Below are 10,700 nucleotides of genomic sequence, written 5' to 3'. Positions count from 1 at the left end.
GGTGTCTGTGGCTTATTATGATTTTAGGCAGCCTCTCTGCTAATGGGTGGGGTTGTGTTCCTGTCTTTCTTGTTGTTTGGCATAGGGTGTCCAGCACTGTAGCTTGCTGGTCGTTGAGTGAAGCTGGGTGCTGGTGTTGAGATGGAGATCTCTGGGAGATTTTCGCTCTTTGATATTATGTGGAGCTGGGAGTTCTTTTGTTGACCAGTGTTCTGAAGTTGGCTCTCTCACCTCCGAGGCACATCACTGACTCCTGGCTGCAGCACCAAGAGCGTTTCATCCACACGGCTCAGAATAAAAGGAAGAATCAGTAGAGAGAAAGAATTAGTAGAAGTAGGAAGAAAGAAAGACAGAAAGAAAGAAGTAAAGAAAGAAAGAAAGGAGGGAAGGAAGGAAGAAAGAAAGAAAGAAGAAATGAAGGAAAGAAGGAAAGAAAGGAGGCAGGGAGGGAGGGAGAGAGGAAGGAAGGAAGGAGGGAAGGAAGGAAGGAAAAAAGAAAGAAAGAAAGAAGATACAGTAAAATAAAATAAAGTATAATAAAGTTATTAAATTAAAAAAATAATTATTTAGGAAAAAAAAGGGACAGATAGAACCTTAGGACAAATGGTGGAAGCAAAGGTATACAGACAAAATCTTACACAGAAGCATACGCATACACCCTCACAAAAAGAGGTAAAGGGGAAAAAATCATAAATCTTGCTCTCAAAGTCTACCTCCTCCATTTAGGATGATTCGTTGTCTAAAGGAGGGAAGGAAGGAAAGCAAGAAAACAAGAAAGAAAGAAAGAAAGAAAGAAAGAAAGAAAGAAAGAAAGAAAGAAAGAAAGATAGAAAGAAAGAAAGGAAGAAAGGAAGGAAGTAAAGTATAATAAAGTTATCAAAATTAAAATTAATTATTAAGAAAAAAATTTAAAAAAAACAATGGACAGATAGAACCCTAAGACAAATTGTGGAAGCAAAGCTATACAGACAAGATCTCACGCAGAAATACACACATACACATTCACCAAAAGAGGAAAAGGGGAAAAAATCATAGATCTTGCTCTCGAAGTCCACCTCCTCAATTTGGGATGATTCATTGTCTATTCATGTATTCCACAGATGCAGGGCACATCAAGTTGATTGTGGAGCTTTAATCCGCCTGTTCTGAGGCTGTTGGGCGAGAGTTCCCTTTCTCTTCTTTGTTCTCACAGCTCCCAGGGGCTCAGCTTTGGATTTGGCCCTGCCTCTGCATGTAGGTCGCTGGAGGGCGTCTGATTTTTGCTCACACAGGACAGGGTTAAAGGAGCCGCTGATTCCGGGGCTCTGGCTCACTCAGGGGAGGGAGGGGCATGGAGTGCGGGGCAAGCCTGTGGCGGCAGAGGCCAGCGTGATGTTGCACCTGCTTGGGGCCCGCCGTGCATTCTCCCCGGGAAGTTGTACCTGGATCCCGGGAGCCTGGCAGTGGTGGGCTGCACAGGCCCCTTGGTGGCGGCAGCAGCAGCCTTAGTGACTCCCGCCCGTCTCTGGGGTCCGTGCTTTTAGCCGCGGCTCTCGCCCTTCTCTGGAGTTCCTTTAAGCAGCGCTCTTAAACCCCTCTCCTCGCGCACCAAGACACAAAGAGGGAAGAAAAAGTCTCTTGCCTCTTCGGCAGCTCCAGACCTTTTCCCGGACTCCCTTCCGGCTAGCCGTGGTGCACTAACCCCTTCAAGGCTGTGTGCACGTAGTCAACCCCAGTCCTCTCCCTGAGCTCCGACCAAAGCCCGAGCCTCAGCTTGCAGCCCCGCGCACCCTGGCAGGTGAGCAGTGAAGCCTCTCGAGCTGGTGATTGCCAGTCGGCACCGATCCTCTGTGCGGGATTCTCCCCGCTTTGCCCTCCGCACCCCTGTTGCTGTGCTTTCCTCCACGGCCCTGAAGCTCCCCCTCCGCCTCCCGCAATCTCCGCCCACGAAGGGGCTTCCTAGTGTGTGGAAACCTTTCCATCTTCACAGCTCCCTCCCACTGGTGCAGGTGCCGTCCCTGTTTTTTGTCTCTGTTTTTCTTTTACCTACCCAGGTACGTGGGGATTTTCTTGCCTTTTGGGAGGTCTGAGGTCTTCTGCCAGCATTCAGTAGGTGTTCTGAAGGAGATGCTCCACATGTAGATGTATTTCTGGTGTATCTGTGGGGAGGAAGGTGATCTCCATGTCTTACTGTTCCACCATCTTCCCCTCCGCCCCAGGAATAAGTATGTTTTAAGAATACCTACTTTAAAATAATCTCTCCAGGCTTTGATAACTTGAAACTTTAGAGTTTTGCTAAATTAAGTGGTGAAATTTTATTGAATAACTAAAAGTCATTCCCAAATAAAATAATATACTGAAACATTAATTACTGAATATTGGCTTCCTTTTACACAGAAACTGAAGATATTTAAGACTATTAATAAATATGTTTGGTGCCACACTAGGACATTTTCTATAAGAAAGCACATAATTTTAGAAATTATTATTGGTATTTATATGTTTGCCAATCTACAGAATGCTAATGTAAAAGACAGTTCACAACTGCTTACTTCTTACTTTTTACTAGAAATTAAGGTTTTTAAGAATTGAGAATTCTAATTTAAATCTGTAATTAAAGCTACTAGAAATAATAAGGGAAACATTTCAGTATACAAGGAAAGTAGGATGTGTGTTTTCAGTATAAGAAAGTATGAGGGGCTTCCCTGGTGGTGCAGTGGTTAAGAATCCACCTGTAAATGCAGGGGACACAGGATCGAGCCCTGGTCCAGGAAGATCTCACATGCTGCAGAGTAACTAAGCCCATGCGCCACAACTACAGAGCCTACACTGTAGAGCCTGCGAGCCACAACTGCTGAAGCCCACATGCCACAACTACTGAAGCCCACACGCCTAGAGACCATGCTCTGCAGCAAGTGAAGCCATCACAATGAGAAGCCCGCATACCAAAATGAAGGGCAGCCCCCGCTCACCACAACTTGAGAAAGCCGGTACGCAGCAAAGAAGACCCAATATAGCCAAAAATAAATAAATAAAGAAACAAATCTAAAAAAAAGAAGGTATGAGGAATGAAATTGCTTTTTTTTTTTTTTTTTGCGGTACGTGGGCCTCTCACTGTTGTGACCTCTCCCGCCGCGGAGCACAGGCTCCGGACACACAGGCTCAGCAGCCATGGCTCACAGGCCCAGCTGCTCCACAGCATGTGGGATGCTCCCGGACCGGGGCATGAACCCGTGTCCCCTGCATCGACAGGCAGACTCTCAACCACTGTGCCATCAGGGAAGCCCCTGAAATTGCATTTTGTTAAGGGAAAGAACGTAATTTTGTCTCAATGCTGGTTATTTCTAAATAAGATAGAAAATAAGGGTCAAATTAATATGGGCATAGAAATTTGTAGAAGGTTCCTGGGAAAGAAAAAAATATTTATAATGGTATTCTATGTGTGGTCAGAACTGACTAAGATTAGAATAAATTTAATTGAGTTCTATTATTAAAGGTAAAGTGGTTCAAACCTGAATTTGGTTTCTGTCTCTGTTAAGAGGGCACAGTTTTCTTAACTATTGATCTGCTTTTGATAACAGATTATAAAGTTTCTTTACCTTTAACTGGTAACCTGCTACAACTTTCTGTATTTGCCTTTGAAATATTTTATTGTCACTTTGGTGAAGTGAATAAGTATTGTTTCACAGTGACATATGATCCTATTTGACCAAGTGTTTGAAAGCCTTTTCATATTTTTTGACAAACTTCCAAATCAAATTCCAATGAAGTTCCTTGGACCTCTTACTAACTTTGGAATGCTTAAAAGGGCTCATGAAACATCCCAAAGAGAGATATTAAGCTAATTAGGTTCATTTGATATGTTGAATTACATTGGAAGCACTGTCAAATGAGTAAGAAATCTTTCGATGTTGTATGGTATGGGTAAATGTTATTTTAAATATTCTAGAAATTATATGGAATTTCTAAAAATTAAATATGGCCTGATAAAATGTTATTGGTCATAATCTAATTATTATTTAAAAATGTCATATGTCACAACAGTAACTGAGTTTCTTTGTCAATTGCATTGTAATCAGTTCTTTAACCATGCCTTCTTAAGTCTTTTGTCATTCATAGACAGTTTTAGGTTTACTTTGATGTCTTTGCAAAAATCTTTTATCTTCAGGAAGATTCATAGAAAGGAGTTTTTGACAAGTACAGGCTTCTGATAACTTTCAGATCATACCGTTGAACTGGATAAAACATTAAGGAATTCTAATGGAAACCCTGATGGCTTTATAAAACTGTTAACAAAAGATCAAGGATTAGTTACATAAGACTGAACTATGAATATTGTTGTAATTTTTTATGGTCTCTGTCTAAAATGTTAATGGCTTTTAATCTGTGTTTTCCAGATATTAAGAAACACTTCCCCTCAAGCTAATTACGACTTACAGCAATTTGGTAAATTATTCTTTTGTAAGCAGAATTTAAAAATTTATCTTTTCTCTCTACCTGATCCCTCCATAGATAGGAAACTCTTAGGTTCCCAGCTGCCTTATCAGGTAAGTAAAGCAGTACACCTCCTGACAGGTGCAAGAATCTCAAGATATTTTGGGAATCTCAGGAAGAGAGGAATTCACCCAAATCTATAGATATTGCAGGCAGAATCTGATGGAAAGCTAGTTTTAAAAGAGCCTGTATGATCAACTACACTTATGTAAGTAGTCAGGCCAAGTGTATTGAAACCAGAATTATTTGCAAACAAATTCATATTAATTTGGCTATATTTGGTGGAAATGCGGGTAATTTTAGAGAGAAAATATTTGTTTCAGCAGTATACCTTTGTGGATATTAAATTCTAATGTTGTTTGTCTAAGACTCACTTCCTTATTACTCACTCGTTATTCCTCATTACTATGTTACATTATTGTAAAATTTAATTGAATTATTAAAAGGACATTCTAAGCTTGTTTCTTTTTTCTATTTATACATTTTTAATTGAAGTACAGTTGATTTACAATGTTTCAGGTGTACAGCAAAGTGATTCAGTTTTTTATATATATATAATATATACATTATATATATATATATTATTTTTCAGATTCTTTTCCATTGTAGGTTATTACAAAATATTGATTATAGTTCCCTATGCTATACAGTAGGTCCTTGTTGTTTATCTATTTTATATATAGTAGTGTGTATCTATTAATCCCAAATTCCTAATTTATCCCTGCCCCCCTGCCCCTTTGGTAACCGTAAGTTTGTTTTCTATGTCTGTGAGTCAATTTCTGTTTTATAAGTAAGTTCATTTGTATCATTTTTTTAGATTTCACATATAAGTGATATCATATGATATTTGTCTTTCTCTGTCTGACTTACTTCACTTAGTATGATTATCTCTAGGTCCATCCATGTTGCTGCAAATGGCATTATTTCATTCTTTTTTTATGGCTGAGTCTATTCCATTGTGTGTGTGTATATATATATACACACACACACACCACATCTTCTTTATCCATTCACCTGCCTAGACATTTAGGTTGCTTCCATATTTTGGCTACTGTAAATAATCTAAGCTTGTTTCTGAAGCTTAGACTATCTTTGGATGGAGATCAGCTGCTCCATGACCTGTAACCAGGAGGTTATGCATACTGGAAAAGACATCATTTAAAGGACTAACTCCAACCTAGATTGGAAGAACCTTATCAAGTGCTCTTAACTAGCTCATGTACAGCAAAACTGAAGGGAATTAACTCTTGGATTCATATTTTCCACTTAGAAAAGGTCCTTGCACTGGACTGGTCTATAGAGAAGGCTGTTGACCTCAAACTCACCTCAAAACAACATTGAAACAGAGGAGAAACTAAGAGACCAAAGTGAGAAGAAGATGACATCTGAAGTAGCCAGCTGACCCAAGATGCCAGACCAGGCCTGTACACCAATTACTCCGATAACTGCTCACACTTTTGCTTATGAACCAAATGTATTTCTTTCTTGGGTTCAATCATATGTAAGTTTCAAAAAAAAAAAAGAAAAAGAAACCAATCCAATTGTTGGGTTTATGTTCAATTACCTACATTCAGTACTTCTGGGTTACCTTGGTGGATTTCTCCTTTCCAAGGCTCTAATTGGATGGCCCTTAGGAAATGTATTCTAGAAGAAAGAAGTTACAGTTTTGTTCAGGCTACTATTGATATTACTAGATGGGAGCCCCTCACTTGGACAATCAATCTACTTGCTCTGACCATAATAATAAATATGAATTTTCTTTTAAAGTTACTTAAGCTCAATCAGAGCAAAGAGCTAAATTTCAGTCAAAGAATATAAGCTCCCTGTTATGGGATTGATTTATATGGTTAACACCAGACCACAATCATTTAAGTTTAAAGATCTCCCTTGTGTTGGGAACAATTAAACCATACTAAGGATAATCAGCCTAATAACACTAGGAAATTGGGCTAGGTGCCTTATGAACAATGCCAATATATTATTTCCCTTAAAGACAAGGATTGGTACAGAACAGACTAAATCAGATGACCTGGGGATATACTGGGATGCACCTAAAGGAAGTTCTTGGTTTAAATTCTTACTTATGACCTTACTAATGCTACTATCTATATTACTTGTATTCTGCCCATTTTACAAGATTGTTGCTTCTTATATTACCAAATGTATGACTGTTCCTCTGATAAAATGATGACTAGGTGACTTGAAACGGTTGACCAAATACATAGTTCTATAAGATCAATTGATTGTAATAGTGTAACTCTAGATATGGGAGGAAGCAATAAGAGGGAATCATTTCTTGGACCATAGCAGACTAGTAAGTCAGATGGTCCAAAGACTTTTGGCTACTGTTAACGGGGCCTAGTCCAGTAATACCACATTGAATGGTCTATCAATGAAATCTTAGCCTGACCTAGGAATGAACATTCCTAGTACTGTGGGACAAAATGGTCATGAAATGCCTCTCAAAACATGGTCAATTTTATGACCATGGAGCGGGGGAGGGAGCGTTGGGGGGGCCCTGACTACAAAAATATAGCAATTGCCACCTTGTTCTATAAGAATGAAGTCACTTAGCCACTGAAGTTACAGACCTTTAACACAACCTGAAAGGAGATCAGGGCAGAGATCACGAATGAGGCACTCTGTGCTCTGGGAAAACTGGCAGAACAGGCCTTCAAATCCATCAGATAATTAAATATTTTCAGAAGAAAATTTTATGAACCCAATTTTTTGCATCTTCTCATACCTAGAAAAGCACTTAAAATCATTAACAGAGACATCTGTTCCTCATGAGTAGCAGCAACCTTCCCATGACTAGCAGCAAACTTCTACTGAGATGTGTGCTTGATTGCACATACTCCCTTCACCGAAATTATGTATATATACACTGACCTCTCCCCTGACCTCTTTGGAGCAGTTCCTCAGAGCTATCTGAGAGGCTGTCTCCCAGGCTACAGTCCTCAGTAAGTCCCCAAATAAAACTGAACTGACAGTTATCATGTTGTGAACTGTTTTTCAGTCAACAATTCATTCCCACTAATATGAGTAGAATCAAAATTTCATATGGGGCTTCCCTGGTGGCGCAGTGGTTGGGAGTCTGCCTGCCGATGCAGGGGATGTGGGTTCGTGCCCCGGTCTGGGAGGGTCCTGCATGCCGCGGAGCGGCTGGGCCCGTGAGCCATGGCCGCTGGGCCTGCGCGTCCGGAGCCTGTACTCCACGGCGGGAGAGGCCACAACAGTGAGAGGCCCGCATACCGCAAAAAAAAAAAAAAAAAAAAAAAATTTCATATGATAACAAATGGTGAGGATGTGGCAAATTCAGAACTCTCATACAGTGTTGGTAGGTATGTAAAAGGGTCAACACTGTGGAAAACAGTTTGGCAGTTCCTCAAATGATTAATCATATTGTTGCCATGAAGTATGAAAACATTATGCTAAATCAAGAAGTGAGCCCCCAAAGAACACATATTATATATGGTTTCATTCATATGAAATGTTCAGAATGGGGAAATCTACAGAGATAGAAATTACGTTTGCTTTGTATGGTTGCTTTGACCTGGAGAGGATGGGAGGATAGGAGAGTGATAGTTAAAGAGTACTTTCTGAGTTTTTTTCTGAGGTGATGAAAATGTTCTAAAATTGACTGTGGTGATGGTTGTACATATCTGTGAATAAAGTAAACATCATTGGAGTGTACACTTTAAATGGATATTGTATGATATGTGGATTATAGCTCCATGATGCTGTTATTAAAAGACATAAATAGAGTCTTAGCTCGATTTGATTATTAATTGAATATGAGAGACAATGAAGAAGGATTCAAGGATGATGGCCTGGTTCTGAGTTGGCCAATGGGTGGATACTAAGGCAGAAAACAAAGGGAAAAGAAGCAGGTCTAAGGTGAGAATAAATGACTAGAGTTAGTGAGACAGCATATATAGACAGTTTTAACCTTTTTTAGGGGTAAAGAACCACAGCCTCTTTTGAGAATCTTCTAAAAATTATAGCCTCTCTTCCCACAAAAATGTGAATATATAATCACCCCCCCACACAGATAATTTTGAATAACATTTAAGGTGTTCCACAGAGTTCCATGTTTGCATGCCTAATATAAGGTTACTCAGGATTGTCAGCAGAGAATGTTCCTTGGACTCTGGCATAAGTGAGGGAGTATCAGGGTGGGTATGGACTGGAAGATAGTGACCCTGCAGCAAGGCTGGGTTCTTCCTGAGTGCACTGGAGGTGAGGAGGTAACAGTGAGGATCTCAACTCTCTGCACTTCCCAAGCCAGGTGAGAGATAGCAGAAAGGTCCCAAAGAGGTTTCCACATGGACAAGGTGAAAAAAAGGAGAGAGCAGGCAGACCTGGGAGGCTCTCTCTGAAACAATTACTTTTCTACAATTCTTGTAATCCCCCACCACAGAGGTGTAGAAGAGCCCCATCTGGTTTTGAGTATGAGAACAAACCCCTCATCTATGTGGGAGATAAGTCACTAGGTAGGATTTTGGGGAAGAAATGGAGGGAAAGAACCAAAGGAATTTACTCAGGTCAAGACCTTGGTCACCTGTCCATCTGTATTTTTGGAGTAAGAAACAATCAGGAGCCTGAATGTAGGAAATAGGAAGCTCTGGAATGTGGCAGCAGGAAGACCAGCCCCTTCCCAACCTCTTGATAGGGCAGGGGTGATCCGATTATCTTTGCATCCCTCAACCTGCATCAGCCTCATAGCTCTTCCCTTTGCTTAGGTCTTCAAAACCAACTTTAATAATAGCCATTAAATTTAAGCAGATGACTTCAGTTGCCAGCAAATGCTTTTCCATATTTAATGAATGTTTATTATAGTAGAATAAAATATAAATGTTTATTAATAAAACTTGAAATCTGTCCCAGAAGGAATATAAAGGCAGATTATTTACATAAAATAGCCAAGATTTGACAATCAGACTTCTCCGTGAATATTAACTTCACAGATAATTTTCAAAACATCGCGACTGTGTTTAGAAAGATTTCCCCCATTTTTTTAATTCCATAAAATTCTGAAACAAGCTACAATATTCTAAAAATGAAGTTGTGTGGAGCCCAAAGAAAATACTTTCTGTGTGGTGCAAGAGAACATAAACAATTAGTTTTCTTTTTTGTTTTTTACTTCCCCAGCTTGAGGCATGTCTTTCAAAAAACGAAATTTCCTAATTTTCAGGTTTTTTAGAGGCATACTGATTTTTACTAAGGAAATAAAGAGAAATTACTAGGAAGCAAATAATATACAGCTAGTGAGAACAGAAGAAAAAAGCAGAAAGGGCCAAAGTCAATACCAAGGCCTTGGAGTGGTGGGAAGGGAGATGCAGACTCTCCCTGGTAACCAGAGAAGGTCAAACCCCAAACATAAGGGCAGTGAGGCCGCCTGTGGGCCCTCGGATCGGAAAGGACCAAGCTGAGGAACCGGACCTAGCGCACAGCTGCGTGTAGGGGGAGATCTTGCGTGCGGAGGTGGAGGGGAGGGTCCTGTTGAACTCTGCGTCAGCCCGGGTGGGTAGGGAGGAGGATCTGAGGGCGAGGTCCGCTGTGACGCGAAGCCCTCACGTGACCGCGAGCTGCAGAGCGACGCAGCCTTTGGTGCAGTCGTCACTCGTGTCTGGGTACCAGCTCCCCGCTGCCCTGCGCACGGCGCGCTGGCATCGGGCCCGGGGGAAGCGGAGCAGGTAAGGGCCCCGGGGCCCACGCGCTGACGCCTGGGTGGCAGGGCCGCCCCCAGCCAACCCCAGAGGCCGGTGCACGGGTTCTGCGCAGGGGATCACCGTGGCGGGTCCCGGTGAGCTCTCTCCAGACACTTGCTTTCTTGGGAACAGAAATAGGGGCCCCCTGGGGTGAGGGTTGCAGGGGCAGCAGGGTTCCAGGCCTCAAAGCAACTTAAGAGCAATGGGAAATCATCCCTGAGTTCCTGCAGGGCAATGGTGAACCCGGGAAGGGGGCGGTGGACGCAGGTCGGGGGTGGCGGCGGGGGATGGGCGGTGAGGGGTGGTGGTTCAGCGCCGAGAGAGCTTGGCAACAATACTCGCTCCCTCCATCCCTGCCTTCTGCAGGTCTGCGGATCTAAGTGTCAAGTGTTGCAGCGACGCACTTGCAGCGAGAATCGGGAGAAGGAGGAGACAGCAAGGATAGGCCCAGGTCGGTGCTGGGGACGGTGTGTGTGGGTGGGTGCAGAGCCCTGTCATACCCCCCCCCCCCCC

The 10,700-nt window shown here is 41.9% G+C and overlaps 1 pseudogene across 2 annotated transcripts in view; it reads left to right on the top strand.

Moving 5' to 3' along the window:
* Positions 1 to 2,093: 2,093 nt before the first annotated feature.
* Positions 2,094 to 10,700, top strand: part of LOC103073906 (protein BEX2 pseudogene) — a 9,530-nt pseudogene continuing 923 nt past the window's right edge. The window contains exons 1-2 of one of the 2 annotated variants that reach the window (XR_014368691.1): positions 2,094 to 2,123; positions 10,602 to 10,638. The product of XR_014368691.1 is annotated as a protein BEX2 pseudogene, transcript variant X2 (transcript). Of the gene's footprint in view, positions 2,124 to 10,577; positions 10,639 to 10,700 lie in introns of those variants that run through there. The other variant, XR_014368690.1, reaches the window with a different exon arrangement.

This window comes from Lipotes vexillifer, unplaced genomic scaffold, assembly GCF_000442215.2.
Source record: "Lipotes vexillifer unplaced genomic scaffold, Lipotes_vexillifer_v1.1 scaffold1617, whole genome shotgun sequence".
In the NCBI taxonomy this organism is placed as follows: domain Eukaryota; kingdom Metazoa; phylum Chordata; class Mammalia; order Artiodactyla; family Lipotidae; genus Lipotes; species Lipotes vexillifer.
Note: the sequence above shows the minus strand (reverse complement) of the source record. Positions and strands in the feature narration are given on the sequence as shown.